Source organism: Ursus maritimus, unplaced genomic scaffold, assembly GCF_017311325.1.
Source record: "Ursus maritimus isolate PB19 unplaced genomic scaffold, ASM1731132v1 scaffold_3, whole genome shotgun sequence".
NCBI classification, from domain to species: domain Eukaryota; kingdom Metazoa; phylum Chordata; class Mammalia; order Carnivora; family Ursidae; genus Ursus; species Ursus maritimus.
The window spans coordinates 35,266,152-35,285,090 of record NW_024425563.1 but is presented as its reverse complement, the minus strand read 5'-3'; the positions used below and the strand labels follow the sequence as shown (position 1 = coordinate 35,285,090).

At 36.1% G+C, this 18,939-nt stretch overlaps 1 long non-coding RNA gene across 1 annotated transcript in view; it reads left to right on the top strand.

The window, feature by feature from the left end:
* Positions 1-13,640: 13,640 nt before the first annotated feature.
* Positions 13,641-18,939, top strand: part of LOC103659009 — a 168,716-nt gene continuing 163,417 nt past the window's right edge. The window contains exon 1 of the long non-coding RNA XR_567379.2: positions 13,641-13,754. This is a non-coding gene — a long non-coding RNA (uncharacterized LOC103659009). The remainder of the gene's footprint in view (positions 13,755-18,939) is intronic.

The window sequence follows — 18,939 nt, the reverse complement described above, 5'->3', positions numbered from 1 at the left end:
TTTGTGTACTCTTGATGGAATTAGTAGAATCTCTAGTATTCAGTTAAGCTGAATAATATATATATGTAATGTATAATTGTGAGGGTGAGGACAGAACAGAAATAGAGGACTTCTCTTCAAAAAAATTATCTGAGAACTAAAATCATTTACTGAATCAGGCCATACTTTAGAATATTTTTGTTTTATGGTAGAAAGTTAACTTTTAAAATAGAAAATTTACAGAGAAGCTGCATTTTAATGTTCATGAGAAATACATTTACAGTCTAATTCAGGAAATTGGATGCTCATATACCCTGGTCATTAATCCATTAACAAGAAGGGACTGTGAATCAAAGGACATGTTAGCTATGTATTAAAGATGAAGTGTTTTTTTTTTATTAACTTAATATACAGGAGTTTTGTAGCCAAAATTTTTGAGTTGTACAGAAAGTCCTGGATTGTGAAAATTTAGAACTAGCCTCGCTACCACTATTTTATAGACTTGATGTATTTTGCGGGGTGGAACTGAAGAAACTGATTTTACATTCTAACTTATACATTAGCCACTTATTATGTGGACTTAGCTAAGCAATCTATTTCTCTGATGAGAAAAATGACTCATAAAAGAGTAGGTTAGATGGACTTTCTACATGCTCACATAATATCCACAACTTAGTCCTCCTATAGGCTTTACCAGTCTGTGTATTTATTGCCTTTTTGTTTGTATCACAAGCTCCTTATTAGCCATAAATTGTAACATCAACTCAGTCTTTGTGAATTATCTTACTTTATCATTAAACAAGTATTCTTTTATTCAAACAAATATTTATTCCACCATTGAAGATCTTCTCTCTACCTGCACTAAAATTTCTAATCACTTAATCCTTTCATTTCATGCAGGCTTATTTTTTTCTTTTTCTTTTTTATGCTGCATGGATATTCTGTGTTCCTGTCATGTTCAGCACCTAGTGGTCATCTATTTCAATATTTCTCTGCCCAGAACCCAAAACCTCCATACTTTGTGCCAAAGCTAGTGCCAGTTGCAGTCATGGGTCACATTATTTACTTTCCCCTTTTATTAAAGATTAGCATAGGAAAAATTATGCAAATGAATCTGTAGCTCTACTCTGCATTATATCCAACAAGGGGCCATTGTAATCGCCTGTTGAATAACTCCACTTAGAACTCCTTTATAAGCCCCTTGAAATTACCACATCTAATACTGAACTAGTTTCCACCCCTGAAAATCTACTTCTTTTTCTACCTACATCTGGTTAATGGCAGAGGCTGGTTGCTCAACCCATGCTCATTGAAGTTGTTTGACTCTTCATCCTCAAGTCATGATAGTTGAATATCTGAAATATCTCTGATATCTCTCCCTTTTTTTGTTTTTGGTACAATCATTGACACCATTCAAATTATTATCAACTCTTGCTGAATTGTTATACTCATCTCCTAATTAGTCTCATTGCTTCTCCTTTATATGCAGTTACCCAAGTATACTGGATATTGACAGGCTTACCTTTCTAAAATACAAATTAATTTTCTTCAGTATTTTGCTTTACTTAAAAGCCATTCCTAATAATTTATTCACAGTAAATAAAATTAAAATTTATTAGCATAATATAAACTTCCTGTTCTAACTTGCTTCTTCCTAACTTTCTAGCTATACTTTCTCCAGTCTGATACCCTCCTCTGGCATACAGCTTAACTATATTGAACTCTGTACTGTTCCATGGAGCTCCCACTCTCCCGTGTGCTTGCATACCACTCAGGCCTTCCTCATGCTAATCCCCTCATCTCCTTCTCAACTTTGCTTGCCAGGGAATTGCCTATTTATTCTTAAAGCAGGAGCAAAAATGCCCCTCCTCCTATTAACTTTTCCCTAATCTCCTCAGGCAGAATTAATTTCTTCTTTGATCATATTTTCTTAGCAATTTTATATGCCTATATTATAAAATATATAATATTCTGTCACTTTCATTAATACATTTTTACTGAGGTAAAATACACATTCAGTAAAATGAACTGATCAATGTATATTCAGTGAGTTTTGACAAATGAATCCCTGTGAAACTGACACTCCAATGAGGATATAAAACATTTTCATAACCCATAAAGTTCCCTTGTGCTCACTTCCAGTGCCCCCTGGGGATAGAGAAATTTTAATTTCTGTTGAGATAAGTTAGTTTTTGCCTGTATTTGGATTTTATATAAATGTAATCATAGAGTATATGGTCTCTTTTCCGGCTTCTTTTATTCAACGTGATGTTTTTGAGATCCATCCATGTTGTTGCATGTATAAGTACTTTATTTGCCTATTTTCATGTTGATGAACATTTAGTTTGTTTACAGTTTTTGGTTTTTATGTATAAAGATGTTGGAACATTTTGTACAAGGCTGTTTTGGAATATATATTTTTATTTCTCTTGAGCAAATATCTGGGAGTGGAATTGTTGGGTCCTAGGTCACCCAGAGGTGAATGTATTAGTCAAGATTCAGTCCAGATGAATGGATAAAGGAGATATGCTATATATATATATACACAATGGAATATTACTCAACCATCAGAAGGGATGAATACTTACCATTTACATTGATGTGGATGGAACTGGAGTGTATTATGCTGAGCGAAATAAGTCATTTAGAGAAAGACAATTATCATATGGTTTCATTCATATGTGGAATATAAGAAACAGTGCAGAGGATCATAGGGGAAGGGAGGGAAAACTGAATGGGAAGTTATCAGAGAGGGAGAAAAGCCACGAGAGACTCTTAACTCTAGGAAACAAACTGAGGGTTGCTGGAGGGGAAGTGGGTGAGGGGATGGGGTAATTGGGTGATGGGCATTAGGGAGGGCATGTTATATGATGAGCACTGGGTGTTATATACAACTGATAAGTTACTGAACACTATATCTGAAACTAATGATGTATTGTATGTTGGCTAATTGAATTTAAATAAAAAAATTAAAACTGTAGCGTTAAAAAAAAAAGGTTCAATCAGAGAAGCAAAACCATAGGGCTGGTATATAATAAGTGATTCCCTATGGAAATTTGACCCTACAGAACTTTGGAAGCTGACTTAACAGTTTCTATGATGCTATTGTGGGTGTTTCTGGTTCTGTGGCCTAAAACAAGGCAGGAAGTTGAGAAGGAAAGATGAATGAGAAGTGTGTGTGGGAAAATGATCAAGAGTAAACAGGAAGTATAAGCAGAAACCCATGAGGGTGAATTGAAATCCAAGCTTCTAACTACAGTGCTGGGGTGACCTACCAGAGAATCCGGTGCCTTTCATCAAAAAGCTAAATGCACACCTGGCTCAAGAGTCAGATAAGGATGAGATTTGACAAGATCAGCTGGAGAAGTTGCTGACGTGGTTGTTGTACCAAACCACTCAACTGGTTGAGCCAAGGGATAAAGCGTAGCATGTGTGAGCTGCCATAACTCCTGGTACTTGGCATCAACTCCTGAATGTAAAAATAATATGACTGCTGCTTCGTTTCTGCTTTCTAAATCTTTCATAAAATGTTTTCGTTTGTTTGTTTGTTTTCTACACTAACTTGTGCAGAAGGCATTGTGGAGAAAGTAATATGTTTTTGGGATCGAACCTAAAGGATTCTACCTGTGCAAGTTTTGTATGCACCTCATTTTATATAAGAGCTAGACTTTTAAAACCATTTTTTAGTAAATATTTAAAGTTAACTCACTATTTAAAATAATTCTATAATAAATGTTTATTATTTATTCTTCATATTATTGTTCTAGATCCTTGCCAACCTTTATGGTTATCAGTCTTCATAATTTTAGCCTTCTGTTGGTGTGATTAAATTTCCTTCATGACTAATGACATTGAATACTTTTTCAGAAGCTTATTGGCCATTCAGATACCTCTTCTGGGGATTTGTATGTCAATTTGCCCAATTTATAAATAGGGTTGTTTGTCTTTTTATTATTGCTTATTATTATTTATGTATTGGTTAGATGTATTCTCTTAGGCCACAATTTGCCTTTTTAATCCTCTTAATGAAGTCTTTTAATAAGCAGGAGATTTTATTTGATAAAGCCCAATTTATTAACTTTTTATGTCCAGCACATTTTACATCATATCTAAGAAATCCTTTCCTGGTGGTTGGCAAGGGAAGATGGTGGAACAGGAGGACTCTAAGCTCACCGCATTCCATGGATATAAGTAGATAACACTCATATTAGCATAAATAACTCAGAAAATGACCCAAAGACTGACAGAATAAACTCTACAAACTAAAGGCAGAAAAGAAGCCACACTGAAGAAGGTAGGAAGGGCAAATATGAGGTTTGGGAACAGAACAGATCCTGGTTGTCCATGGTGGAGAGTGAACTAGGGTGGGGAGAAGGGAGAAAAACTATTTCACTATTACACTGGAGAACCTGCACAGGGAAGATAAATTCCCATAACATTTGGCTTTGAAAGCTAGAGGGGTCGAATATCTTGAGTTCTTACAACCAGCAGGACTTAAAGACTGGAATTTTAAGAATCAAGTTCAAAATCATTAGCCATCAGGGAAATTCAAATCAAAACCACATTGAGATATCACCTTACGCCAGTAAGAATGGCAAAAATTGACAAGGCAAGAAGCAACAAATGTTGGAGAGGATGTGGAGAAAGGGGATCCCTCTTACATTGTCGGTGGGAATACAAGTTGGTACAGCCACTTTGGAAAACAGTGTGGAGGTCCCTTAAAAAGTTAAAAATTGAGCTACCCTATGATCCAGCCATTGCACTACTGGGTATTTACCCCAAAGATACAGACGTAGTGAAGAGAAGGGCCATATGCACCCCAATGTTCATAGCAGCATTGTCCACAATAGCTAAATCGTGGAAGGAGCCGAGATGCCCTTCAAAAGATGACTGGATTAAAAAGATGTGGTCCATATATACAATGGAATATTACTCAGCCATCAGAAAGAACGATTTCTCAGCATTTGCTGCAACATGGACGGGACTGGAGGAGATAATGCTAAGCGAAATAAGTCAAGCAGAGAAAGACAACTATCATATGATTTCTCTCATCTATGGAACATAAGAAGTAGGAAGATCGGTAGGAGAAGAAAGAGAAGAAGAAGGGGGGGTAAACAGGAGGGGGAATGAACCATGAGAGACTATGGACTCTGGGAAACAAACTGAGGGATTCAGAGGGGAGGGGGGTGGGGAATGGGATAGGCTGGTGATGGGTATTAAGGAGGGCACGTATTACATGGTGCACTGGGTGTTATATGCAAGTAATAAATCATGGAACTTTACATCAAAAACTAGGGATGTACTGTATGGTGACTAACATAATAAAAAAATATTATTAAAAAAAATAGAGCTACCCTATGATCCAGCAATTGCACTACTGGGTATTTACCCCAAAGATACAGACGTAGTGAAGAGAAGGACCATACGCACCCCTAATGTTCATAGCAGCATTGTCCACAATAGCTAAATTGTGGAAGGAGCCGAGATGCCCTTCAATAGACGAATGGATTAAGAAGATGTGGTCCATATATACAACAGAATATTACTCATCCATCAGAAAGAACGATTACACAACATTTGCAGCAACATGGACGGGACTGGAGGAGATTATGCTAAGTGAAATAAGTCAAGCAGAGAAAGACAATTATCATATGGTTTCACTCATTTATGGAACATAAGAAATAGCAGGAAGATCAGTAGGAGAAGGAAGGGAAGAATGGAGGGGGGGTAAACAGAAGGGGGAATGAACCGTGAGAAACTATGGACTCTGGGAAACAAACTGAGGGTTTTATAGGGGAAGGGGGTAGGGGATTGGGATAGGCTGGTGATGGGTATTAAGGAGGGCACATACTGCATGGAGCACTGGGTGTTATAGGCAAATAATGAATCATCAACACTACATCAAAAATTAAGGATGTACTGTATGGTGACTAACATAACATAATAAAAAATTATTATTAAAAAAAATCATGCTTGGCTCTGGGAGAGTCCTGAGGGTATTAGAAAGTGGAGTCCCCACCCTTAAATACAACACAATGAACAGTCAGGAGAGATAAAGCTTGGAAGAAACAGTTTGAAAAACACGAGAGACAGGCAGGAGGAAGAGTTACTTACTCATCAGAATGTGGCCCAGAGAGGCAGAGATCATGAGGAGACCCCTGCAGGAATAAAGGAGCTGGTAGCACTGTTTCCCTCCCTGACACCCCAGCATGAACACTCAGGGAACAAGCCTGGCACCAACACTCACTATCTAACTTGCTTACGCCAAGTGCCACTTCCACCCCGCTTTGGTAGATCCACCTGCCCAGTCACACTTGCTTAACTCCTGGTGCTGTGTGCCCCCTCCCATAGAAGACCTTTGCAAACCCCCCACCAACACCTCCTCTGCCAAGCCATGTATCTTGAGACCCTAAGTTCCAGTAGCAGCAGTAATGGCAGCAGTCTCATTTTGCAAGCAGACAAGTGCACACCTTGTTAAAAAGCATCTGACCTGGCCAGGAACCAAACACTGCTCACAACAAGCAAAGAGAGCCTCTGGGGACAACCTGACTGCAGGAAAAAGTGACCAGGACTCAATAGCAGGGCACATGTAACACACATAGGAGATACCCCCTGAAGTACCAGGTCCTGGGGAACAGAGAACACTGCACTGCAGGACACTCCAGGACCTCTTCTTCAAAAAGCTCTTACCTGCAAAAGTAGGAGATGTAGCTCACTTTCCTAACACACAGAAACAGATACAAAGTTAGACAAAATGACATGTCACCACATTGATAGCCAGGGTTGATTTGGATGATCTGACTACTGAGGGAAGAGTCTCCTTCCTCTCCCACCACTCCATGTGTGTCCCTCCCAAAGCTGCATGCTCGGTGGAGGAGGACAAACTTCCCTGAAAAAAGAGAATTGTTCTTTGGTTTAGGGTATATGAGTAAGTTGCATTCCCCTGCTAGAACCTCCAGACAAGCTCTCAAGGTCCATTTGTAGTAGGGTAGTCAACTTCCAAGACTCCAGACACATCCAAATGAGGTGCTTCATGTGGCAGTCTGCCTTTCTTTAAAAAAAGAAAAAAGAAATGAAAAAGGAGAAATAACAACCAGCCTGATAGAAATACAAACAATTATAAGAGAATATTATGAAAAATTATATTCCAACAAACTGTACAACCTAGAGGAAATAAATTCCTAGAAACATATAACATCTCAAAACTGAATCAGGAAGAAATGGAAAATTTGTCCAGACTGATTACCAGCAATTAAAACAGTATTCAAAAAAATCCCAACAAACAAAAGTGCAAGATCCAGATGGCTTCATAGGTAAATTCTACCAAACATTTAAAGAAGAGTTAATATGTATTCTGAAACTATTCCAAAGGATAGAAGAGGAAAGAAAAATTCTAAATTAATTCTATGAGGCAAGTATTACCCTGATACCAAAGCCAGATAAAGATACCACACACACACACACACACACACGCACACACACACACACAAACAAGAAAACAAAAAAAACCCTGCAAAACTGTAGGCCAGTATCTCTGATGAACAAAGGTGCGAAAATTCTCAATAAAATACTAGCAAACTGAATCCAACAATACATTAAAAAAAAATAATTTACCACAGCCAAGTGGGACTTATTCTTGGGTTGCAAGGGTGATTCAATATTGCAAATCAATCAAGGTGATACATCGGTTATTAAGATAAGGGATAAGAGCCATATGATCATGTCATTAGAAGCAGAAAAAAAATTTAACAAAATACAGCATCTTTCATGATGAAAATCCTCAACAGAGTAGGCTTAGAAGGAACATACCTCAACATAATAAAGGCCTTATATGAAAAACCCACAGTGAACATCATCCTCACCGGGGAAAAACTAAGAGCTTTCCCTCTATGGTCAGGAATAAGACACGGATGTCCACTCTCACCACTGTTATTCAGCATAGTACAGGAGGTCCTAGCCATAGCAATCAGACAACAAAAAGAAATAAAAGTCATCCAAATTGGTAAAGAAGTATAACTTTCACTCTTTGGAGATGACATGATAGTATATAGAGAAAAGCCCAAAGACTCAACTAAAAAAACTGCTAGAATTGGTAAATGAATTCAGTAAATTTGCAGGATTTGCAGGATTTGTTGTATTTCTATACATTAATAATGAAGTAGTGGAGAAATTAAGGAACCAATCCCATTTACAGGTGTACCAAAAATAAAATACCTTGCAATAAACTTAACCAAAGAGGTGAAAGATCTGTACTCTGAAAACTATAAGACATTGATGAAAGAAATTGAAGATGACACAAAAAAATGGAAAGAAATTCCATGTTTATGGATTGAGAGAAAAACATTGTTAAAATGTCCATTACTACCCAAAGCAATCTACACATTTAATGCAATCCCTATGAAAGTACCAATAGTATTTTTCACAGAGCTTCAACAATCCTAAAATTTGTATGGAAACACGAAAGACCCTGAATAGCCAAAGCAGTCTTGAAAAAGAAAAGCTAAACTGGCAGTATCACAATTCCAGACTTCAAATTATATTACAAAGCTATAGTAATCAATCAGTGTTGTACTGGCACAAAAATAGACACATAGATCAATATAACAGAATGGAGAGCCTGGAAATAAACCCACAACTATGTGGTCAATTAATCTTCAACCAAGCAGAGAAGAATACGCAATGGGAAAAAGACAGTCTCTTCAACAAATGGTGCTGGGAAAACTGGACAGCTACATGCAAAAGAATGAAACTGGACCACTTTCTTACACCATACACGAAAATAAACTCAAGATGGATGAAAGACCTAAATGTGACACCAGAAATCATAAAAATCCTCAAAGAAAGCACAGGCAATAAGTAATTTTTCTGATATCAGCTGTAACAACATTTCTCTAGATATGTCTCCTGAGGCAAAGGAAATAAAAGCAAAATAAGCTATTAGAACTATATCAACATAAAAAGCCTGTGCACAGCAAAGGAAACAATCAACAAAGCTAAAAGGCAATCTACTGAATGGGAGAAGTAATTCCACATGATATGTCTGATAAAGGTTTAGTACCCAATATATATAAAGAACCGATACAACTCAGCATCATTAAAACAAATGATCCAATTAAAAATGGGCAGAAGTCATGAACAGACATTCTTCCAAAGACATACAGATGGCCAACAGATACATGAAAAGATGTTCAACGTCCTCATTGTCAGGGAAACATAAATCAAAACTACAGTGAGATATCATCTCATACAAGTCAGAATGGCTAAAATCAAAACACAAGAAATAGCAAGTGTTGGCAAGGATGTGGAGAGAAAGGAACCCTCATGCACTGTGGTAGAAATGCAAAGTGGTGCAGCCACTGTGGAAAATAGTATGAAGGTTCTTCGAAATAAAAATAGAACTATCCAACTGTCTAGTAATTGTATTATTGGGTATTTTCAAAAAAAAATCCTAATAATTAAGAGGGATATATATATACCCCTATGTTTATTGTAGCATTATTAACAACAGCAAAATTATGGAAGCAGCTCAAATGTCCACCAATACATGATGGATAAAGAAGATGTGTATTATTCAGCCATAAAAGAGAATGAAATCTGTCATTTCCAAGAACATGGATGGATTTAGAGAGTGCAATGCTAAGTGAAATGTATCAGTCAAAGAAAGACAAATACCATATGATTTCACTCACATGTAGAATTTAAAAAAACAAAACAAACGAGCAAAGAAAAAAGAGAGAGAAGCCAAGAAAGTCTTTTTTTTTTTAAAAGATGTTATTTATTTATTTGACAGAGATAGAGACAGCCAGCGAGAGAGGGAACACAAGCAGGGGGAGTGGGAGAGGAAGAAGCAGGCTCACAGCAGAGGAGCCTGATGTGGGGCTCGATCCTATAACGCCAGGATCACGCCCTGAGCCGAAGGCAGACACCTAACCGCTGTGCCACCCAGGCGCCCCAAGAAACAGAGTCTTAAGAGAACAAACTGATGGTTACCAGAGGGGAAGTGGGTAGGGAGATGGGTGAAGGGGACTAAGAGTACACTTATCATGATAAGCACTGAGTAGTGTATAGAATTGTTAAATTACTATTTTGTATACCTGAAACTAATATAACACTATATGTTAACTGTGGTAGAATTAAAATAAAAAACTTAATAAAGGTGAAAACAATTTTTTTCCTGTCTTCAGATCATGAAGATATTCTCTTATGTTTTCTTCTAGAGGCTTTATAGATTTAGCTTTAAAATTAGGGCTATCATCCATCTTGAATTAATTTTTGTGCAAGGTGTGAAATAAGGTTTGAGGCTGATTTTTTTTTCTATTTGTTTATTTGATTTTTTTTAGTATTATCACTTGAAAATACTGTTTTTCCCATCACATTGTCTAAGTGATTGTCAAAAATCATTTGACTATTTTTGTGATTATTTCTAGATTCTCTATTTTTGTTTCATTGATTTGTTTCTCTGTATTTGCACGAAAATCACACTGTCTTGATTAATGATGCTTTACAGTAAGTCTTGAAACCAGGTAATGTCCTCCAACTTTTCTTTTCCAAGATTGTGCTAAGTCATTTGTAGAGTGTGCAGTTGACCCTTAAACACCACAGGGGTTAGGGAAGTCAATCCCTGCCCAATCCACTCCCCAGAAGTCAATCCCTGCCCAATCCACTCCCCAGAACTTAATAGCCTACAGTTGACTGGAAGCCTTACCAATAACATAAACAGTCAATTAACACATGTTTTATATGTATTATGTACTTTATCTTGTAATGAAGTTTGCTAGACAAAAGATAATGTTACATTATCTCATAGTTTCTGCAAGTCAGGAGTCCAGGGATGGCTTCTCCAAGTGCTCCCCCAGGCCCTCAAAAGGCTGCAATCAAGATGTTAGCTTGGACTCAGTTTAATCCTAGGCTCAGGATCCTCTTCCAATCTCACATGCCTATATTCAGAATACATTCGCTTGTAACTATAAAACATATGGTGGCTTGCCTCTTCAACACCAGTAGAGGAATCTCTCTGAACTCAGGGAAGACTTAAATCCCCTTTAGTTCAGCTAGACTGCATGGAATTTTCTTCTCTTTTTATGCCTCAGAACCTTGTCATATCCTTTTCTCTTTGCCTGTAATAATCTCCATATAGGTAATATCCATTCTTCCATCAGGTGTAAGTTTAAATTGCTTTTAATTTTATTTAGAAAAATTTAGAACAACAGAAAATTTGTAAGAATAGTACAATGAACACATATTCACTTCCACCTACATTCACCATTTGTAAATATTTTCATCATTTGTGTATATTTTATCATTCTCTGTCTCTCTTTGTCTCTTTCTGTCTTGTTTCTCTGTATCTCTCTCTCTCTCTCTTTCTCCCTTTCTCTATGTTAAACCATTTCAGGGTAAGCTACAGACACCATGATCCTTCACCACTAAATAATTTAGCATCTATCTCTTAAGAATAAGGTCATTCTTTTGTATAACTATAGTACTTTATCAAAGTAAGGAAAATTAATATCAATAAAATACATTCATTTAATATGTACTCCACGGTCAAAATTTGCCAGTTGGCTCCATGTTCTTTATAGCAACTCTACCTTTTCATCTAGGATCCAATCCAGACTCTTACATCACATTTAGTTGTTGTATTTCTCTAGTTTCCTTTCATCTGAAATAGTCCTTCAGCGTTTTATTCTCATTAATGACTTGGGCATTTTTGAAACGTCCAAGCCAATTCTTTTTTTTTTTTCAATAATTGGCTGATGGTTGGAGTTAGGTTATTTATTTTTTTTGTAGGAATACTACAGAAATAATTGGGTATTCTCAGTGTACCACATCCATTGTTCCATATTGAGTGGTGATAACTTTGTTCATTCTTAGTATCTGCCAGATTTCTCCACTGGAAAGGCACCTTTTCTCCCATTTGTAAGTAACAAGTAAATTGTGGGGAGATAAGCTTAAATTTCACTTTCTTGACTTTACAATCTAAACTATATTCCCATAATACTGTAGTCTCTGTGAGGACCTGGCATTTGTCTATATATTGATTATAGTTTCCAATTATTTATTTATTCAGAGGTTTGTTGTACCTCTCTCTCTGAATGAATTGTATCCGTTTTATTCATGCTATATTTGCAGTGTCTAGCACAGTGTGTTGTCACAGTGGACACTAATAAAATAATTATAAATGAGTGAATACATGAATATATAATTACACTTAGGAAAATTATTTAGTAAAGAAATTATAGGATTTCTTTATATGAATGATAGAAATAAAGCTTGTAAGACTTCATTTTAAACCCTGTCTATGTTTTGCTGATAACTTTGTCATCCTATTCCTAGAGAGTTAGAAGATGATGTTATTTCTCTATACTGGGCATTTTTCTGTAATGCACATCTCGTATTCTGAGCAACACAGACCTGTAGGCAGAAAGACAGTAATGGAAATAGAAATCCCAGCTCTTGAATAATAGGCTTAGGTGTTTTTTAAGAACAATAAATCCAGCTGGCTGATAGTCGTACCTCATCTGTAATGATCTATCCAATATTAGTCTTTCTGCAGATTGGTACAGAGTATTGGACATGTTTTTAGGCTTATAGTTTGTCATTCAGTTCAAAGCGAGGTATACTTTGTAGGTTGCTGTCAGAGATTATTCTTGGTAACATTTTCTTAAGTCAAATATTATTACATTTTGAAATAAATTACTTTTATTTTAGTCTTGCATTTTTTTTGCAGAAACTGATTTCTTTTTTTTTAAATAATTTTTATTTTGTTGTTAGTCACCATACAGTACCTCCCCAGTTTTTGATGCAGTGTTCCATGATTTATTATCTGTATATAACACCCAGTGCACCATGCAATATGTGCCCTCCTTAATACTCATCACTGGCCTATTCCAATCCCCCACCCCCCTCCCCTCTGAATCCCTCAGTTTGTTTCCCAGAGTCCATAGTCTCTCATGGTTCATTCCCCCTCCTGTTTACCCCCCGTTCTTCTTCTCTTTCTTCTCCTACCGATCTTCCTACTTCTTATGTTCCATAAATGAGTGAAACCATATGATAATTGTCTTTCTCTGCTTGACTTATTTCGCTTAGCATTATCTCCTCCAGTCCCGTCCATGTTGCAGCAAATGCTGAGAAATCGTTCTTTCTGATGGCTGAGTAATATTCCATTGTATATATGGACCACATCTTTTTAATCCAGTCATCTTTTGAAGGGCATCTCGGCTCCTTCCACGATTTAGCTATTGTGGATGATGCTGCTATGAACATTGGGGTGCATATGGCCCTTCTCTTCACTACATCTGTATCTTTGGGGTAAACCCCAAAGAAACTGATTTCTTTACATAAAAATCATTTTTTTCGCTAGAACAGTGAATTCTTCATTGCCTTTCCACTCCCCTCTAGGGTCACCTATTTCCTTCTTACCACTCCACTAAATATTTAGTTATACCTCAGAGTCAGTAATTAAAAAGTATGAATTTTACTAACAGAAGTTTTTTTTTAACTGCCTTTCTACAGAAGTTCGCTATTTTCCATAGAAGAGCAACCTTTGATTTAACAGTGCAAAATCCTCTTGGAAAATTAATTAATAGATCTTCAACATATTCTGCTGTTTCACTTCAATGTCACTGCAAAACCCTAAGGGATCTGATGAGTTTTGAGTCATAATTGCTATATTTTATAACCTTTGAAATTTTATGCTCCTAGTAAGTATGTCCCCCTATTCTTAACAGGCCCTGTTTACAGAGTGCAAGAGGCGCTTAGACTACTCCATGTTCCTGGTAAGATCAATATTTATCAATACCATCTACCCTCTGACTACCACTACAAATTACCTGAGAACTCTCCCAAGGTGAAAAACTAATATAGAACGTCTCCTTAAGGGGCGTCTGTGTGGCTCAGTCGTTAAGCACCTGCCTTTGGCTCAGGGTGTGATCCCGGTGTTCTGGGATCAAGCCCCACATCAGGCTCCTCTGCTGGGAGCCTGCTTCTTCCTCTCCCACTTCCCCTGCTTGTGTTCCCTCTCTGGCTGGCTGTCTCTCTCTCTGTCATATAAATAAATAAAATCTTAAAAAAAAAAAAAAGAACTTCTCCTTAAGAGACTAATTCCATGATGTCTCCCATTTCTGTTTACTTCAGTCAACAGACTTAAGAAGTCCAAGGCTTATAGGCATATCTCATTACCCACAATCTCTTTTCCACATGGCTCTGCATGTTCTATAAATGGGCCCTCATTTTTACTTGTAATTGGAAGCTAGCTTTTTTACAGCCTTCTTAGGTGGTGGCATTCCACATATTACTAGAGGTGGGGTAAGTTCAACTTTCCTCATTGCTCCTTCCAGATATTGTTTCTTCAGCTGCTATGAAAAGTCCAGTTTTGATTCTCATATTGTCACCTTCTATTCCAGTCATCTTCATCCCTACTGGTCACTTTCTTTCATTTATTGGTGATAATAGCAATAGTACTGGTTCTTTTTCTTCACCATTATTCCCATTCTTCTCAATCTGAGTAATTTCAATTCCATGTATGTCATCTATATAATACATTCAGTACTCTGACTTACTAATTTCTTGATCTGCTCACTTCTAGTGATTTTTTTCTCCAATTATCTCAGCCATATATTCTAATGTATTCCAGGTCTTGTTGTGTGCAATAACTACAACTCATCTAAATTCTTTATTACAAATATCCCTGTCTTTGACAACCAACTCCATCTTTCCATCTTATTTTTCTAAGACCCTAATTCCAAGTACTCTTTCACCTGACTCAGAACTCCAATATATTCATTCTATTAGCTTTTCACTGTCACTCATGTTGTGTCCTCATTTCTTTTCTTACACAGAATTAGATGCCACGATTCACTATTATAATCACTCTTTTACATATACCCATAATTCTTTTTTTTTCTTTCTCCCTTCCTCTTGGCAAAACTCCAAAGCTTGTTAAATCAAACTCTCTGCCTACTCCAGATGTACATCAGAGCAAAATTGCTGAAGGAAATACATCCAAGCTGACTGGTCTCATTTCAGATTCTAAATCACAGAATTCAAATGAAACCCCAATGCTGCCCAATGCTTTGTGACATTTTCATATTCAGTTTGTATCCCTATTCTTTAAGAATACTATTTCATATCTTATCCACTCTGCTTTAATCTTTTATCCCTCCTTCGACTTCACTCTCAGATGATGAGCTATCTCATTAATTCAACAAAATAATTGAAGTAATTTTAAAAGAACCTCAATATCTTCCTGGAAGTGACCTATATGTATACCTCTACAACTTGCCTTTTCTTATAAGTAATGTAAGAATGTTATCTTATTTGTGCTCTAAATTCTACTCCTCATCACCTACTTAAGGTCTTTATCCTTTAATTATCCTCCCACTCATTAAATCATCATTTTTTTCACTGTACTGGATCATTTCTATCACAATGCAAACATTATATATATCCCATTTTAAAACAGCCATAACAAGTGCAAACCGTAAACTTTCATCTTCCCATAAGCTTCTCCTTTCTCTGTTCTTTGTTAATAGCACTCCTAGACAGGGTTGTGTATATTCCCCCTCTCCAACTCTGTACTATCTAATATCAGTTGAACCATTCCTATCAGACTTTATTTTCCATTACTCCACAGAAACCATTCTTATCATGGTCACCAGTGATCTCCTTGTTGTCAAAATTATTGGGCAAATTTTAGCTTGTATTACTTGATCTATCTATAGCATTCAAAACTCTTGATTTCGTCTTTCTTCTTTAAACATTTCTTCACATCATATTCCCCGGATCTTTTCTTAGCACAATTGCTACTCCTTTCCAGTATCTTTTGCTGGAAATTCCTCACATTTTCAGTTCTTAAGTTTCACAGGGGTCTCTGTCTTAGGCCTGAAATCTGTTCTCTTCTGTCTAAAGCATTGATATGCTTTAAATTATATTTATGTGTTGTAGGGTTCCAACATGTATCTCCAGGCTCAACCCCTCTCTTGACTATTATAACTGAATTCCTTCTTACTATCTCTACTTGGATATCTAATAGGCATCTAAATATGAGATACTAAAACTGGCTTATTAATTCTGCCTTTAAATCTCCTCATTCCTTCATCTTCCATATTGGGAATCTGGTTTTTCTTACACTCAAACTGTGTAGTCTTTTGGATTCTACACTTTCTCTTATAGCCCACATACACCCTATTAAGCACCTCTGTAAGCTCTGCCTTTAAACTGTATACTTTCTTCATGGCAAAGCCAGGGACTTTGAAAAGAAAGCAAAAAAAAAAAAAAAAAAAAAAAAAAAAAAAACCAAAAAAACCAAAAAAAACCCCAGAAGCATGAAATTTAAAGTCTAGACCTATGCCATATGCAAGTGTGATTTCCAAATTTGCATTGTCTTTTAAGTGTGAATTAAGTGAAATGAGCCCAATTGATGTAATTTTAAACTACAGTGTTATGGAAAATGAAACTAAATACAAGAAATAGTAAGATAAAATTTGTTCTCATTATGAATATTTTTCTAAAATCTATCAACCTACAGTCTGGTTGTTATTTCTAGTCAGTTAGTAAAATAGAAACAAAGTCCAGAACTAAAAATACTGTTATAAGTTCTATTTACTTTGTATAATCTTCAAAGACTTATTGGAACTTCTTAGTAAACTAGATGCTGTTATCACAATTTATATTAAGTGCATAGCTGAGATCTTAACCTGCTAAGGAAAATTATGGGAAAGTAATATTATAGGAAATGGTGCATAATAGATTTTGGAGTTCATGAAAGCAATTCTGTCACAGAAAAACTGCATAATTGCAGTGTTCTACTGGGGTGAAGCTTAATGCCTCACATAAGTTGCCTTTCTGTTTATTTATGGCAAAGTCTGTTGTCAAGGTAACAACTATACAGAACCATCATGTCCATATGGTGTGACCAAATCTTCCACTTATAGTAGTGTCTTTTCTATCCAGCCCAATAGCAAATAATCAATGGTCTCATACACAAGGTTTCTATTTCCATTGATTGCTCAGCAACTGATTTTTACTGAGTGTGACTTTGTTTCCTAGAGCACTGGATTCAGTTAAATTCAAAGACTCAGCTTGAATAAATGATAAATCTTACTAGGAACATTCTAAATATTATTGTGGTACAGAGGCCTTGGAGATGAATCCCTGAATAATGAACTCTTAAATGTGTATTCAATAAAAATGATCCTAAAAACTCTATCTATATCCCAAAATTGCTTTCACTGGGTTTAGTTCTTTCAGGAAATGTTTCTTTTGTCTACAACTCAAATACTTGGTTTAATTACACTTTATTTTCACCATTTACTACTCTACTTATTTTTGAAAGGTTAATAGGTGCCAACGGCAATTCTCCCTTCCCAAAGCTGAAAATCTTTACAGTAGCCATACAAAAGAGTCTTCATGGAATTCTTTTGCACTATACTGACACATGAATACAAGGTTTTACTCCATTGTGGATGAACCAATCAATTAGAAGATAGAAAGAAGAATAAAAAGGTTTACTAATCAGTGATCACTGACATGAGATACCTGGACTTGCTTTTATTTCCATTATTTTCTGTTCTTTGAGACATATGTTATTTGAAAGCTTTGTGCCATACCAAAAGAGTTAAGAAAATGTTTTAAAATTTTTATGATATACTCAAAGATATGCTTCTTTATAGTGTGTTAACAAACAAGACACCTTTAAAGTTTAATTTTTTAAATCATTGTGTAGACTGTTGTTGCTTAGTATAGCAAGCAACATTAAGCTCTAAGGTGGTCTTTGCTAACCTTATTGCACATATTAATCAATAACTATGGATATGGAGTATTACAAAGTAATGTAAATGTCCAAAGCGCTGATGTTTACACATGCAGCTTTATTGTTAGGTGCCTGATTGATCACCAGGCACAGAGTTGCCCATGAGTTGACGGGTTGCACTAACATCTGTAAATAGACACCTCTAATCATGTTGTGGTTTAGTGGCTTGCCCAATCACTCATGTTATTTCAGGTAGTTATGACTATAAAATAAATTTAAAGATTAAAAATTATCGTAATATGGTATAAAATCACTGTAATATGGTGTAAAATCACGTCTGACTTCTATTGGTTACAAAGTCATAGACACCATTAATACACTCTGTGCTGTTACTACCTATCTTCATAATTGAAGGAAATGCTAAATTTCAGTAGAGGGTTATGAAAATAAAAATTTCAGCCTTTTCCCATACTAGAACACATACCTTCCTCAATTCCCAGCTTAAGACCCCCTGATATATGGTGTTTGACAAATAAACTGAAAGATATGTATGTTTCAGAAAGAGTACAATCACCAGTGTTTGTTAGGAGACTGCTGAATGAATAATATTATTATGGGTGTTACAGTGAACAAAACACTGGCGTAGGAAACAATGCCTTTGCCCTTGAAGAGTTTATAATTAAATAGAGATGTAGCATATGCTGACATTGCTTAACATTCTTAAATGGTTTAAGTGCATTTTAGATTCAGGTGGGGAATATTTCCAAAGGGTGTGCAATGTCTAAGCCTACATAGGGAAAAGGGTCAGTTGCCACTGTCCTTTAAGTAGTAGAATCTGTTAATACAATGACATGAATGTAGATATTTTTCATGTCTGCAAATGATACAGACACCCCCAGAGAATCATACCAATACTTACTTAGGTCTACAACTGGGATCAAAAATATGAAGAATATTCTTTGAAAAGTAAATTTTGATAACTCTGGGATATTTGATGTTATTTCTAAGAAATGATATATAGAAATGTCATTCATATTTGAAGACTTAAACAGGTTTACTTCCTATGTGTTTGATTGTAGCTAAAATAGATTTAATTCACAGTTTTACATCTCTTCTGAATAGGCTCTTTTTGGTTAATGCACCTAGCTAGATCCAGGAAAGCCCTTGGCTGTGTGCAGTGCTGGCTCAGCCCTTACTACCCACTGAGTTTG